The 14,969-nt window shown below is 36.1% G+C and overlaps 1 protein-coding gene across 2 annotated transcripts in view; it reads right to left on the bottom strand.

Moving 5' to 3' along the window:
* Positions 1 to 14,408, bottom strand: part of LOC115222550 (signal-induced proliferation-associated 1-like protein 2) — a 174,831-nt gene extending 160,423 nt beyond the window's left edge. The window contains exon 1 of one of the 2 annotated variants that reach the window (XM_029792812.2): positions 13,985 to 14,408. The gene's annotated coding sequence lies outside the window, so the exon portion shown is untranslated. The remainder of the gene's footprint in view (positions 1 to 13,984) is intronic. The other variant, XM_029792814.2, reaches the window with a different exon arrangement.
* Between the last annotated feature and the right edge of the window lie 561 nt (positions 14,409 to 14,969).

Below are 14,969 nucleotides of genomic sequence, written 5' to 3'. Positions count from 1 at the left end.
ATTTCCACTTTGTTCATAAGGTCATTGATCAGTGTTCATACACTGTTGTTGTATATAGGCAATTCCTAGGCTTTTTTTTTTTTCTTCTATGAAAGAGCAGTTTTTCTTGATGGATTGATTGCCTGGTCAATTACAGCAATAATTCAATTATCAAAATGTGTCAACTTAGAAAGCAAATGTTCATTTAAGGTATGAACTTACTTTGGTAATAACATTTTATAGTTCCAGGCTGGTATTTTGCAAAGGATCTACCCAAAGATAGTTTTCTTATGGAAGTTAGTTTTAATAAATGCCTTCTATGATTTTCAAGTCAGAAATCTCAGGCAAACATAATTGATCGTAGATTGACTAAAAATATTTATATAAACAAAGGTGTTCCAGCCATGACCATCCTGTCTTTCGATATTGCATATTTAGAACAAACTTATCAGATGCGTTCATTTTTCCTCGAGGTAGGTTTAATTTGAACATTTTGTAGCTTTCGTTTATTATTTCTAACAAATTGACTGGCTCATGAACAAATGAGGTTCCTCAACAGTTCATTAATGCATAGCTTCAATACATACCCTTTTACTTGTTTCAATTATTTGACTGTGGCCATGCTGTAGCACCACCTTTTAGTCGAGCAAATCGACCCCAGGACTTATTCTTTGTAAACCTAGTACTTATTCTATCGTTCTCTTTTGCCGAACCCCTAAGTTACGGGGACATAGACACACCAGCATCGGTTGTCAAGCGATGTTGGGGGGACAAACACAGATACACACACACACATATATGATGGGCTTCTTTCAGTTTCTGTCTACCAAATCCACTCACAAGGCTTTGGTCGGTCCAAGGCTATAGTAGAAGACACTTGCTCAAGGTGCCAAGCAGTGGGACTGAACTCAGAACCATGTGGTTGGTAAGCAAGCTACTTACCACTCAGCCACTCCTGTGCCTGTTCATACTTTGCATATTCAATGTCTTCTTACTATTTTTGTATTTAAAAAATTCAGATGATGGTAAGTACACTGGACGGGGAATTAACAGATGTCTATTGTTAGGAATGCAGTACAAGAAAATCCCAAACTATAGTCTCTAGTGAGTGCTAAAAGAAAGCTAATAATAGTAATGCTGATCCTCTAAATTTTTAGCAATAACATGTGTTAATTCTTTTCCAAGGAAATTATTTACTGCAGTTAAACCCAACATTATTTTACTGTTTAACCTCTTAGCATTCAGATTTCTTTGTCAAATACATTGCTTATTTATTCACATTGTTTTGAATTAATCACATTATCTTGTAGCTTCAAAATTTCAATGTGTTTGTGTATTTTTAGAATGACATTGTAGGGTAGATATGAGAGGTTGGGTATGATTGATTTTAACATAAAACAACTTAAAATATTTGGTCCAGATATGACTGCATTATATACTAAAGGATTATAATAGTACTATAACATCACTGAAAACTGGGTTTCGGGATTAATTTGTGCCATGTGCCCCTGGTGCTTCCCATTTAATCAGCCAGAAACACCGGTCTTACTGTTCACTCTTTGAGCATCTCAAGGCAGTCATTGGCTGTAAACAGCAAGATTTTAATTATCTACAATGTGACCACCATGTCAGTACCTTAACTTCTCAAACATTGTATCTTAATACAGAAAACAAATTTTAAAAACAAGTAATCTAGGATAAAAAAAAAAATTATTCCACAGGAGTGGCTGTGTGGTAAGTAGCTTGGGCACCTTGGGCAAGTGTTTTCTATAGCCTCGGGCCAACGAAAGCTTTGTGAGTGGATATGGTAGACAGAAACTGAAAGAAGCCCATTATATATATATATATATATGTGTGTGTGTGTGTGTATGTTTTTGTTTGTGTGTCTGTCCTCCCAACATCGCTTGACAACCGATACTGGTGTGTTTACATCCCTGTCACTTAGCAGTTCGGCAAAAGAGAGACTGATAGAATAAGTACTAGGCTTACAAAGAATAAGTCCTGGGGTTGATTTACTCGACTAAAGGCGGTGCTCCAGCATGGCCGCAGTCAAATGACAAACAAATGAAAGAAAGAAAAGAAATTTAACCCTTTAGCATTCAGATTACTCTGTCAAATTTGATGCTTATTTATTTACATTGCTTTGAATTAATCATGATGTGATTACAATATTTTGAATGACATTGTATGTTAAGTGTGAGAGGCTGGATCTGGCTAGTTTGAACATAAAACAGGCAGAATATTTGAACTGGATGTAGCTGATATATGCAACAAATTTACAAGAATTATAAAATATACCAGTTATAAAAGATACTTGAAATATATCTATCTTTCACTTGTTTCAATCATTGGACAGCAGCCATACCGGGGCACTGCCTTGAAGGATTTAGTTGAACAAATCACTCCAGAAGTTATTTTTAATTTTGATATTTATTCTATTGGTCTCTTTTGCCGACACCAGTTGTCAAACAGTGTGGGACACACACAAAGTTCCTATCTACCAAATTCACTCATAAGACATTGGTTAGTCCAGGACTATAGTAGAAAACATATGTCCAAGGTGGCAGTCGGGCAGACGTTAGCACGCCAGGCGAAATGCTTAGCAGTATTTCGTCTGCCGTTACGTTCTGAGTTCAACTTTAACTTTCATCCTTTCTGGGTCGATAAATTAAGTACCAGTTATGCACTGGGGTTGATGTAATCGACTTAATCCCTTTGTCAGTCCTTGTTTATCCCCTCTGTGTTTAGCCCCTTGTGGGTTATAAAGAAATAAGGAAAAATGTGTCCAAAGTGTCACACAGTGGAACTGAACCTGAAATCATTTGGTTGCAAAGCAAGCTTTTTAACCACACAGCCATGCTTATACCTAATTGTGTAATTTTTTTTTTCTCTCTCTCTATTATTAATTACCAGGATACAGAACAGGTTAATGTTTGAATTATCAATTACATCTGATACTTAACATTTAAAACAAAACCAAAAAAACTGTTTACCCATCAAACATTTTACAAGAGCTTGAAATCACATGATTCAGCCATGATTCAGCCATGATTCAGCCATCATCTGTTAAATGTTCATCCCTCATCATGGCATGGGCTAAATGGCTTGACAACATCTGGTGAACCACAGAGCTGTGTGAAGCTCCAATGTCAGTTCTGTCTTAGTTTCTACAGCCAGATGCCTTTCCTAATGCCAACCACTTCAGTGTGTACTGGATGTTATTTTTGTGCCACCAGCACTAGTGAGGTTGCCAAGTAATTTGCAAGACAGAAAAAAAAACCTCCACAATTAAATGTGAGAGGAGTATTTGGGAAGAGGAGGAGGCTTAACACCAGGTATTGAGAGGCTAAAATATGATAAGGAAACAAAAACAGATGTCTTAATATAAAGGAGATACATGTCTACCCCGAAGTAATTTAAACATGAGTCACTGAAGGGATAAAACTAAAACAACAGTATATTTAGGCTGTTACTCTAATGACACTATAACCCAGACAAATTTAAAATAACAACACAAAAATATATAAACGGTGTTAAGTGTCAATGTTACAAGTTTAAAAGCAACCATCCCATGAAGCCCTCCTCATAAACATTTAACAACAACTAGTTTAAAGAGTAGATAGATACTAAATTAGCACTGATATCAACAGATTTGGAACAGGCAGGGATGTGTGGTTAAGAAATTTGCTTCCCAGGCATATGGTTTCAGATTTAGTCACATTACATGGCACCGTAGGCAAGTGCCTCCAGTTAAGACTCCAGGCCAACCTAAACAGTTTGAGTGAACTTGAGAGACCGAAACTGAAGTGTGTGTATGTGTGTGTTTACATATGTGCCTTTCTGAAAAATCACTAAGCCACTTCTGCCAGCAAATCACTCACTAGCTTTGTGAATTCAAAGATGTGAAGATTAAGATATCCTTCAACCAAAAAAAGCATGCAAAGGTTCGTGATAAGAAGCATCCAGATGTAAAACAATACCTCACCAATAACTCAGTAATTTGTGGGAAATGGACACAAAAGCAGGCAAGAATTATTATCTGGTTCAGAACATAGTATGAATTAACAAGAGATTCCACAATGTGGTTGCCCAACCTGATAGAAATAGACAAATATCTTCCTAAAATCAGATTCTACTATCTTAAAAAAGAAATACTGTGTATAATACAGTCTCTAGATATATAATCTTGGAAGAATAAAATGGAAATGGATGGCCATAAGTGGAATGGCTTTCCTTGATCATGAGTGCTGGGTCAGAACTAACCAGGTGTTAAACAACATTATCAATCAGACCATTATCAAAAGCATTTCTAAAGTAGCAAGTAGCAGAATCATTAGCAGGTTTGATAAAATGCTTAGCGTTATTTCATGTTGCCATGCATTGAGTTCAAATTCCACTGAGGCTGCCTTTCATCCTTTCAGGAAACACTGTGGTCAATGTAATTGACCTCAGGCCTTAGGCAAATTTCAGGCATTGTGTCATTAGTAGAAAGGATTATCAAAAGCATTTCAGCTATGACCACCTATTTTTTTTTAAACCTTGCCTACCAAGCGCTACATTATCTAAATGTGCACTTGTCAACCTTTTGGCATTCAGATATCACTGTCAAATGTAATGCTCATTATTCACATTGTTTTGAATTACTCATGCATTAACTTGAGATGTCAATGATGACACTGTAGGCTAAGTGTGAGAGGCTGGATATGACCAGTTTGAACATAAAACAGGTAGAAATATTTGGGCCAGATATGGTTAGTTTAAATGCTAAAGGAAGAAGGCAGCAGAATGAGATTTAAAGGAGATCTGTCTGCTCTTCGTAAGAGGTTGGAGACCGCTTGGAAGCCCCTATACTGGTTTGTTATCAGGTACCTAATCTCAATACTTAAGTGAACTATGGTAATGTAGGGCAGTGTTCAGTACAAAAACAACAGCGGATGGGAGATAGATCTCCACTATGATAAGACATCACCTATCACTGATGCAAAAGAGGATTGACTTAATATGGTGTTGTGTACAGAAACATGACTTAGAAGACAAAGGTAAATATTTGCCAAGGTAAGATGCTACTGTCACAGATAACCTATTCCTGACATAAGTGTACCTTGGTAATGTAGAATGTGGATAATGTTCAAAAACAGAGAGAATAGGATAAATCACTCCCTGGAATAAAATACCTATCTTACAGGCAACTGTCCTCACATGATCTGGTACTTGTTGCTAGTATCTAAGTGGGTTAAAGAAATATAGGATTTACGTGTGAAACCTCTCAGTACCCAACACGAACTTACAACTATTTGGTAAAGTCTTAGTAATCATGTGTGTATGTGTTTGAGAGCATGAGACATATTTTACAATAACAGTCAAGTGAGATTATCTGAATACATCTTATGACCAAGACTTCTCTAAATATTGTTCTTCGTGTGTGTACAATTAAGTAAACATATGTGCTTACTAATAAATAAAAATGATTTAATACAAGTTTATACAAACACACACAGATAAACATATCATTTCACACACACACACATACACAAACATATTTAACACACACATTAAATTTTGAAGCTGAAACTTCAAAAGTTAACTAGTTTCATGTTACCTGAGGATCAGGGAATGTGTAACTCGTGATTTCTTAAGTATCAGTTTAAAAAAAAAAAAGAAATTGTATATAGGGTATCAAGTTGGTAGAAATGGCAGTGAGCCTGAACTAGATGCCTTACACTACTTAGTTTTAAGTAAAAGGAGAGAGAAAGAGCTAAACTAATTTTTTTTTTGTGTGGTATTTACAGTCCTTTTATATTATGCCACATAAAACTATACATAGGTGGAGCTGCACTCACCAGCCTCCTGGGAACATGTGTGAAGAAGCATAAAATAACCTCTGGAGAATCATACTTGTTAAATAAGGTGAGCAAGAGAGGGTACCAAAAGTTTCCTTGTCTCCTACACCAATGCTTCATCTAACTTTTTGCTGTAGATGTGCACAGAAATTCATATTGTGTGCAAACTGTCTGCCTTTGCAAAATATGTGAACATCCATGCAAAGTACTCATTGCTCAAATGCTTTATTGATCACCTAACCAAATGCACAGGATTTTCAAGTGTGTATTAAAAAAATTTTCTTGTACTAATTGCAAAACATACATGCATACAAGTGCAGAGCTTCAAGGCAACATTGGTGTATCCCCTCGCACCCTGGATGCTGAGAACCCTCAAATCATTATTCCTGGGATGGTTATGGGAGGAAGAGTTCTCAGGCACATCCTCTGTAGAGTCCTATCAGAGCAGACATAAGATTTTACAGTTGGATTCCCAAATATAACCAACTTAAGCCACAGACACTGTTGCTTGTCCCTAGTATAAAGCTACCTTTCCACCCTTTAAAATACAACCCCCACTTAGTCAAGAGCACTTTCCCTTTTCCCCTTTTGTTTTTGTCTTACAAGCTAACTGACTGCTTCACCAGTGCCAGTGGCACATAAAAACGCACTCAATATGTGGCATTAGGAGCATCGAGTCATAGAAACGAAGCCAAAACCCAAGAAGGAGCATGATGCAACTCTGTGGGTCCTGTCAAATAATCCAACCCATGCCAGCATGAAAAACAGACATTAATCGATGATGATGAGGGTGACTTCAATTTGAGGCAATAAATGTAAGATGAGGGGGGAAAAAAATCATTAACCATTTTGTAGGAAAACTACAGATTAATAAGATTAGTCATAGGCTCTAAATCTAATTAAACATGATTATCTAAATTTGAATGAAGACAAGTGAGAATATTCCCATTATTAAAGTGTTCTGCTTTCCAAGCACATGGTTTCAGGTTCAATCCCACTGCATGGCATCTTGGGTGACTTCTACTACAGCCTCAGGTTAACCAAAGCCTTGTGAGTGGATTTGGTGGCAGACACAAACTGTGTACTTGTGTGCATATATATATACGTGTGTGTGTGTCCTTGTTTGTCCTCCAAACCCACCATGTAACAATCAGTGTCTGTTTATATCTCCATAATTAAGTAGTTCAGCGAAAGAGTTCAGTTTAAAACTTAAGTACCAGGGTCTGCTTGTTTGACTAAACCCTTAAAAGAAACCTCAACATAGCCACATTCTAGTGACTAAAGCAGACAAAAGTTTGTTTGTTTTTTTTACATGTATATCTGTGCTTCTGTATGTATATGCAGACATGAGCATGTATTTGGCTGTAATGTTCCTAATTTTAAACTCAAAATAAGCCCAACAATTAATTACCTCAACTGATCCAACACCAGACAGACACACCTGATTTAAATCACTTAGAGTTAAATATAAAAGTTAGGTTAAAAATCATTTCAGCTTGTTAACCCTTTCAATGTCAAAGCATTCATGCCACCCAGATAATCTAATGAGTGTGAACAATCCAAAAATCAATGACTTGTAAGCCATATTTAACTGCATGTAACTATCCAAACAATAATTATATCTTGTGTGCATACACACACACACATATATATATACTCTTTTTACTTGTTTCAGTCATTTGACTGCGGCCATGCTGGAGCACCGCCTTTAGTCGAGCAAATCGACCCCGGGACTTATTCTTTGTAAGCCCAGTACTTATTCTATCGGTCTCTTTTGCCGAACCGCAAGTGACGGGGAACGTAAACACACCAGCATCGGTTGTCAAGCAATGCTAGGGGGACAAACACAGACACACAAAGAAAAAGAACATACATACATATATACGACAGGCTTCTTTCAGTTTCCGTCTACCAAATCCACTCACAAGGCATGGTCGGCCCAGGGCTATAGCAGAAGACAGTTGCCCAAGATGGCACGCAGTGGGACTGAACCCGGAACCATGTGGTTGGTAAGCAAGCTACTTACCACACAGCCACTCCTGCGTCTATATATAGATATATATAAAATATATTTGGCAACTTAAGGTTTTTCTCTCAGAGCAAAAGGAAGATTGTCTGATGCATGTATACAAACAGCAATTCTACATGGTAGTGAGACATGGGCTTCAAACGCAGAGGACATGCAAAGGCTAGCATGCCCTGCTGGATGTGTAATGTAAGTGTATAAGTTTGACAGAGTGCTGGTGTATTGAGTGAGAAGTGAGCCATAAAAGGAATATTAGTTGCTGTGTGCAAAAGAGAAGACTGCACTGGTTTAGTCATGTGATGTGAATCGATGCCAACAGCCCCATAAAGAAGTGATCTCTCAAAGTAGATGGAACACAGAGGTGAGAGTCCTAAGAAGACATGCGATGAAATACTGGACAATGACTTCCAAACACTGAACCTCTCAGATGAGCTGACAAAGGATCGAGATACCTGGTGCCTTGCTGTACTCAAGACCCATCCTCCACAGCAAAAGTGTTAAGGCCGGTCCCCTCTACTGAAGAGGATTGGCCTGCAAGAGTTGCGCTCATGCCATATGTTGTAAAAGCACTCATGCAGTACCATGTAAAAGCAATTGTGTGATGCCACGTTAAAAGCACACAGCACACACCGTAAAGTTGTTAGTGTTAAGAAGGGCATCCAGCTACAGAAACCAAACCAAATCTGACTAGAACTTGGTGCAGCTCTCCAGCTTGCTAGCTCTGGTCAATCCATCCAACCCATACTAGCACAGAAAACAGACGTTAAAGGATGATAATACACACACACGCATAGACACACATACACATAATACACGCATACGTGAGCTAGATTCATGTGTGTTTTGTGCTGTCACTCGTTTTGATCTTCCTTTCTCGGTCTTCCCTCTAGTGTCCAACGAAGGACTGTCAAAACGCTATATTTTTACTTCACAACTTCTATTTCTTCTTGGAGTGCCAACCTAACAACATTAATTGTGAATGTCCATTGGACTTTGGTTGTTTGTATTTGTATTAATACACACACTTAATGCCCTGACGTGCAACTAATTCCTCAGTCAGCTGAAAGAACAGCTTACTCTATAACAGTGACAGATCGCTGGATTAACCTAAATAAATTTGATATTGAGTACGTTTTCTCCTGTTCGTTAAACTCAACATTAGTGTGCATGTGTAGGCATAAAGAAACACATATATGCATGTGTAGGCATAAAGAATCCATAAGCCGATGACCGTTAACAAACAAAATTTTTTTTTAATCCCTCAAAAGAAGAGGAACCCCAATATTGAGCAAGTGACTCATGGTTCGGACGGTTCTGTAGTCACTCACAGACAGTAACTGTTTTTATTTAAAAAAAAAAAAAAACTCAGAACTATGAGATGACTAAACATATACGAGGAACGTGGAGCATCAAACTGGTAAATGCGTAGGTAGCTACAAAAGTCGCCCCCAAATGTCTCACAACTCTCACTTCTGCCCCCCCTCCATATATATATATATATAAATAGATAACTACTTACACAATTGCGAATACTCAGCCATACGGCTTGGGAGGAAAATGAAATAAAATAAAAACGGAGTTAAATGTGCGTGTGTGTGTGTAGGCGCATATTTGTGCGTTATCTGTTTAAAGAAACAGTGTACGGATATAGTTTGTAAAGAAGAAGAGGAATGTCTTAACATGGACTAAATTCATGCATGTAATGAGATGAATGTGAGCAGAGAGTGAGAGATACATAAAATACTTGATTTAAGCAATGCACGCGCACATATCATATACATACATATGTCTGTGTGTGTGTGTGTGTGTGTTCTACACATACACAGCTTTCTTTTAAAATAAGGATTCATTGAATACAAACGTGACATATACAAAGAGGCTGCTTATGTTATGTTACAAAATGAGCGAAGGCAAATGGGGCAAAAAAACTAACTTGTTACACATTTTTTTTTTTTTTTATTTCTTTTTCCTGATACCATAACACTGCTTCCTTGTTTACTAAACAAAGGAATGTTCGGATTACAAGTGACAGCTGGAAGTCATGATTTGAAAAATTACAGCCAAATAAATGAAATGGGTGGAAACAAACAAAATTGTCGTTTTCCAGTAATTGAAATTAACTCCAAATAATTTTTTTTTTTTTTAAAGACAACGAAAAAAATGTTTTAAATAAACCGAGGGAAGAAAATGATATATATATATATATATATTATATATATATATATATATATATATATATATATATATAAAAATAAATATAAGAGAATGGTCACTATGTGGCTCATTCTAGCACTAGAAAATCCAAAAGGTTTCAACCACAAAAATACATGTTTCCCTTTCATGGGAAACATGTATTTTTGTGGTTGAAACCTTTTGGATTTTCTAGTGCTAGAATGAGCCACATAGTGACCATTCTCTTATATTTATTTTTGTATAAAATATTATAATATATTATAAAATATTATAATAATCCAGGTTTCTCGAAGCACTGGGCCACTTGGTGTTGAATAGATATACTATTAAATAGTATCTAATTCTCTCACCCTTATTAATTAATTATATATATATATATATATATATATATATGGGTTAATCATAGCAATAATGCATAATATATACACACACCTCCCTCCCTTAAACAGTGCGCCTGCAATTTAAAAACTTCATAATCTATTAAAAGTACAATATTTAAAAATAACTGGGTTGTTAAATAAACAAATAGATAAATGAATACATACATAAATAAATGAATGACAAGCGAAATTATAAGTTATATCGCTACAGAACGGCGCATTCCTTACTGAATGGACAAAGGATTATATCAGATTAAGTTAAAAGTGACAAGTATGAACTAGTGAAAAAAGAACCTATTTCGAAAAACAGTAACAAAGCAGCTGAAGTCTAAGATGATATCAGAATTTCTTGTTACTTCCAGGGTGTTTATTGTTAAACATATAAAAATAGCGGGTACTTTTACAGTAATAGCTATCGTTTGTTATTTTATAGTTTTTTTCTTTATTTTTTTTTTTAGTATTGCAATGAAATTTTAACTATTTCTCACGTTAAAACTTACTACATTATAAGGGACGTGTTCGTTTTGATCGGTAAATATACTGAATTTATGTGAAAATTATTTCCGAATGTGTTTTAAAACAGATTGTTGACTGGAAAAAAATGGGGAGAAAAACAGCTGAGTTATATTCTTTTAACAGCTAAATTTTAAAAAATTATGATCGATCCTTTTAAGTCATTGAATGGGTTAGCTAACGCCATCCCCACCACCCCGAAGGTAAACACATTTTAAAGTTGCAAAGTAGAAAATACTAAACTGAAATGTTGCCGGGGAAAAGGGGTAAGCAATACGGAATCCCCTTTCTGCGATTATGGAACAGTCCACACCATGAGTCACTTACAAGTTTACTCAATATTGGAATCCCCTTGTTCAGGTACTTTGAAAAGCCAAAATTTATACAAAGAGTGTGCAAAATTGCGTTAAAAAGTTGAAATGTTTTACACAGGTACGAAATAATAAAATTACTGTTCGAAATTTTTATAAATTTAGGTGATAAGTATAGTTAAATTAAAAAGTTTTACAGCAAAGTTATAAATATGAACTTGAATATTCAATCAATTTTCAATGTGATTTTAATATGAGGCAAGAACGTGTCAACTTTTTAACAGTTCCTTACTGCCCCATCTAAGCAGCATTTTATGAAAATGCTTAGTGGTTTTAGTTATAGATGTATAAGATAGACGGATGGATCATCGTTCGGTTTCAGAGATAAGTATTCCAGTTGGTCTGAATGACTCCGCAAACACGTATACTCTTAGCATAATCTTCGGGACAAAATCAACATGGCACGGTGGCAAAGTTAACCCTTTGAATGACACAGTTCTCCTGACAAGCTTCTGCAGTTTCCATCTAACCCCCTTTTGTTCACAAGAATTGTATCGACCTGAAACTAAAATGCCACGCTCTGAGATCGAAGTTGAGATCTCATGATGCCAAAACAAAACCATTCGCCTACTTTTGCCGATTATATTTATAAAGGTCCAGCATTCGAAAACCACTGCATGACATCATGGACATGTGTTATCACACATGCATAACTTGACATCAGCAAAGTATTCGAGCGTACCAGGCAGGTGATTCTACCCACCAACGAGGTCCATCCATTTGTCAGTTGAATTGGTGACTTCATATCAATTAGTGTGATGGAGCTCTCTTATCTACACTATCAGCTCTGGTGTACCCGAAGGATCACTTTGTCACCCACGCTTTTACACACACACCAATGGCCTTTTTGCCGCCACTAACAACGCCTATTTCTAGACAAATGATTCCAGATGCAACCAACACATATCACGCCAAGCCCAGACTGACTCCATAAACAGAGACCTCGAAAACTTGCTCCTATAGAGTCATGCCAATCTTGTTTCCTTCAACAACAACACGATCACTTTACATAAAGACAACATTGTCTCCCATCCCGTCGACATAAACGGAAAGCAACAAGAACTCTCAAAAGGCCGCTACAAATGCCTGAGCCTTAAGGGTTCTTGTAGCTCTCCCGGCGAATGCACATCCTTGATACGGCAAAGAATGATTAGAAATATTTCAGGTTCCCAACAACTAACTCTCCCCAAAAACGTATTGCTGTGGTGCAAACACTATCTATGCTGCGTCCAAAAGAAAAGAGGGGGGCAAGAGCAAAAGCCACCCGCCTGTTTGTCATTGAAGTCATTTAGAACACATTCCAATCTATGATCCGACAGTCAGGCTGGTTTCGTGTCACCACCACTCAAGCACTCCCTCGGCACCCATTCTGTTACCTCCCCCCTCTCTCCAGTACATCCAGTCCTGCCTCCCCAGAAAGTTGACCGTCTGGAAATTCCCTCCCTGACTTTTATTTCTCTCCAGCTGCCGTCACCTTGTAATTGCTCAAGCGGAACTTTACTCATGCCGTTACTACTCCGGCTTGCGAAAGCGATGAATACAGCCCCTTACTCTTGACCGATCCCATTAAAAAAACCATATACAGAATCGTGTATACATATATATTTACACTCACACAATGCACATTCACACATAATATATATAATAGAAAAAGAAAACGGAGAAACTGGCGTATAGACATCAATTCATTTGAACATATTCAATTCTGTACTATATATATATATATATATATATATATATATATCCACACCATAAGCACAAATGTGTTATGTCTATACACAGGAAACATGCATGGAATGGACTAATAAACATACTGAGGACAGTACACCAGCATGGCCTTGGTCGTGATGGTTTAAAGAAACTTGTAATATCAAGATATTTAGGGAAGAAATAAATAAAATGAACTCGTTTTAATGACAATTATTATGTGTGCGTGTGTGTGAAATGAAATGATTTCACGAGGAAACAAAATTACGGTAGCATAAAAATTAACTCTTAACCGAAGAATAACCAATCTACAAATAAATATATAACAAGTGTTTAATAGCCCTTTCGTGAGCTAATGTAACTCGGAAATAAAGTAAAACTACTTACATCATAACTTTTGCTAGACTATTACAAGAAAAACTACAAAACATAAATATAACACACATTTATGGTGTGAGGTGGAAACAACTAACTTTTAAATCTTGATAGTCACTAGGAGTGGGTTATTAATTACACGTCTTTTATAGTATTAAGAAAATTACAGCCTTTATAGTTTTTCAAAAAAAAAAAACCTTTTCGCTACTATATTTAGTATTAAATGTTTAAATTATGCATGACAGAATACATGAAACATAGGTGTTTTAAAAAAAAGTTTTATAAAGTTTTGACTAAACTCAACACACTGTTAAAAAAAAGCAGACCAAATTAATAAGATACTGGAAAGTTTTATATGGAAAAAGACGAATATAAGAAACTGGAGTAATTAATTAATCACTAGAAAATGGCATTATTTGTAAATAATTGTAATTATGAAATTTACAGACAAAAAAAATCATTCAAAAACGGATAACAAAATTTAATTATATTCATTACCATTTAAGTATAAACACAAATAACAAAACACATTGAATAAAAAAGTTCAGAAATACATTAAATTTAATAACATTGTAAACAACTATTAACAAAACAGCTTACCTTGATAACTGAGAGTAATAACGTCATTAATGTATGTACAAAAATAATTTTAGTATATCAGGAAAAAAAAATAGGTGCTGTTAGACATTAGCTATAAAGAAGACAGTATTTGTATATCGTTCTTCGTGTGCGAACAGCAAGGAAAAAACAGTCCACTTCAGTGGAAGATTCATATTTCTGTTTCTGACCTACATCTATCTCTTAAGATGATGAACGGCCAACAGTTGTTTGATTAACTTCTAATTCTCAACTAAAGTTCTCATGGTTTCTCACACCAACGACCATTTAAACTAATCCCGGAACAAGTAACTACAAGAGTTATCGTTCTTGAATTAATTTTTTTAAAAAAAACGGTGCAACGTGCGCCCCGTGCTTGTTGATACTAGATGGAACGATATGTGACTGTAACAGACATTCACTCCCGCGACCGCTGTCGTCGTTGTTGTTACTGTTTCATATAGTATTGATGGTGCTGTTAATTTGGTGGTCGTCGATAGGGAGAGGAAATGGGAAGTCACAACGGTTATTATACTTTCATTTAACGAATCGGAAGGACTCAATTACATGTGAGAATCGAAACTTACAGACATGGTGTGGGTATTCGCTGCTATAATATGCGATTTCTTTCTCATGTGAACACGAAGCTGGTTATCTTCAGAGAATGCAAACTACTTGTGAGCTCATGAGTCTGTTAAAGACGTGAAAAAGAAGGAAAAAAGGAACATACACATACAACTATTGCACACTACTCTACTAAAATAAGTTGTAACTATAATCTGTTGATAAGATAGGGAATAGAATTCAGAGAGTTGTTCGTGTCTTTCGAAGTTAAATTAGCAAAACCTCTTTTACGGTGATTGTTAAAAAGCTAATTCAAGAATCATACCGGCAATTTTATAGGTTTTTAGGAAGAAGATATGTCATAACATGTCTCAACATCAAAATGTATTATTTCAGCAAATTATGCGTTATTTTGATATAGCAG

The sequence above is a fragment of the Octopus sinensis genome, linkage group LG20 (genome assembly GCF_006345805.1).
Source record: "Octopus sinensis linkage group LG20, ASM634580v1, whole genome shotgun sequence".
Classification (NCBI taxonomy): domain Eukaryota; kingdom Metazoa; phylum Mollusca; class Cephalopoda; order Octopoda; family Octopodidae; genus Octopus; species Octopus sinensis.
Note: the sequence above shows the minus strand (reverse complement) of the source record. Positions and strands in the feature narration are given on the sequence as shown.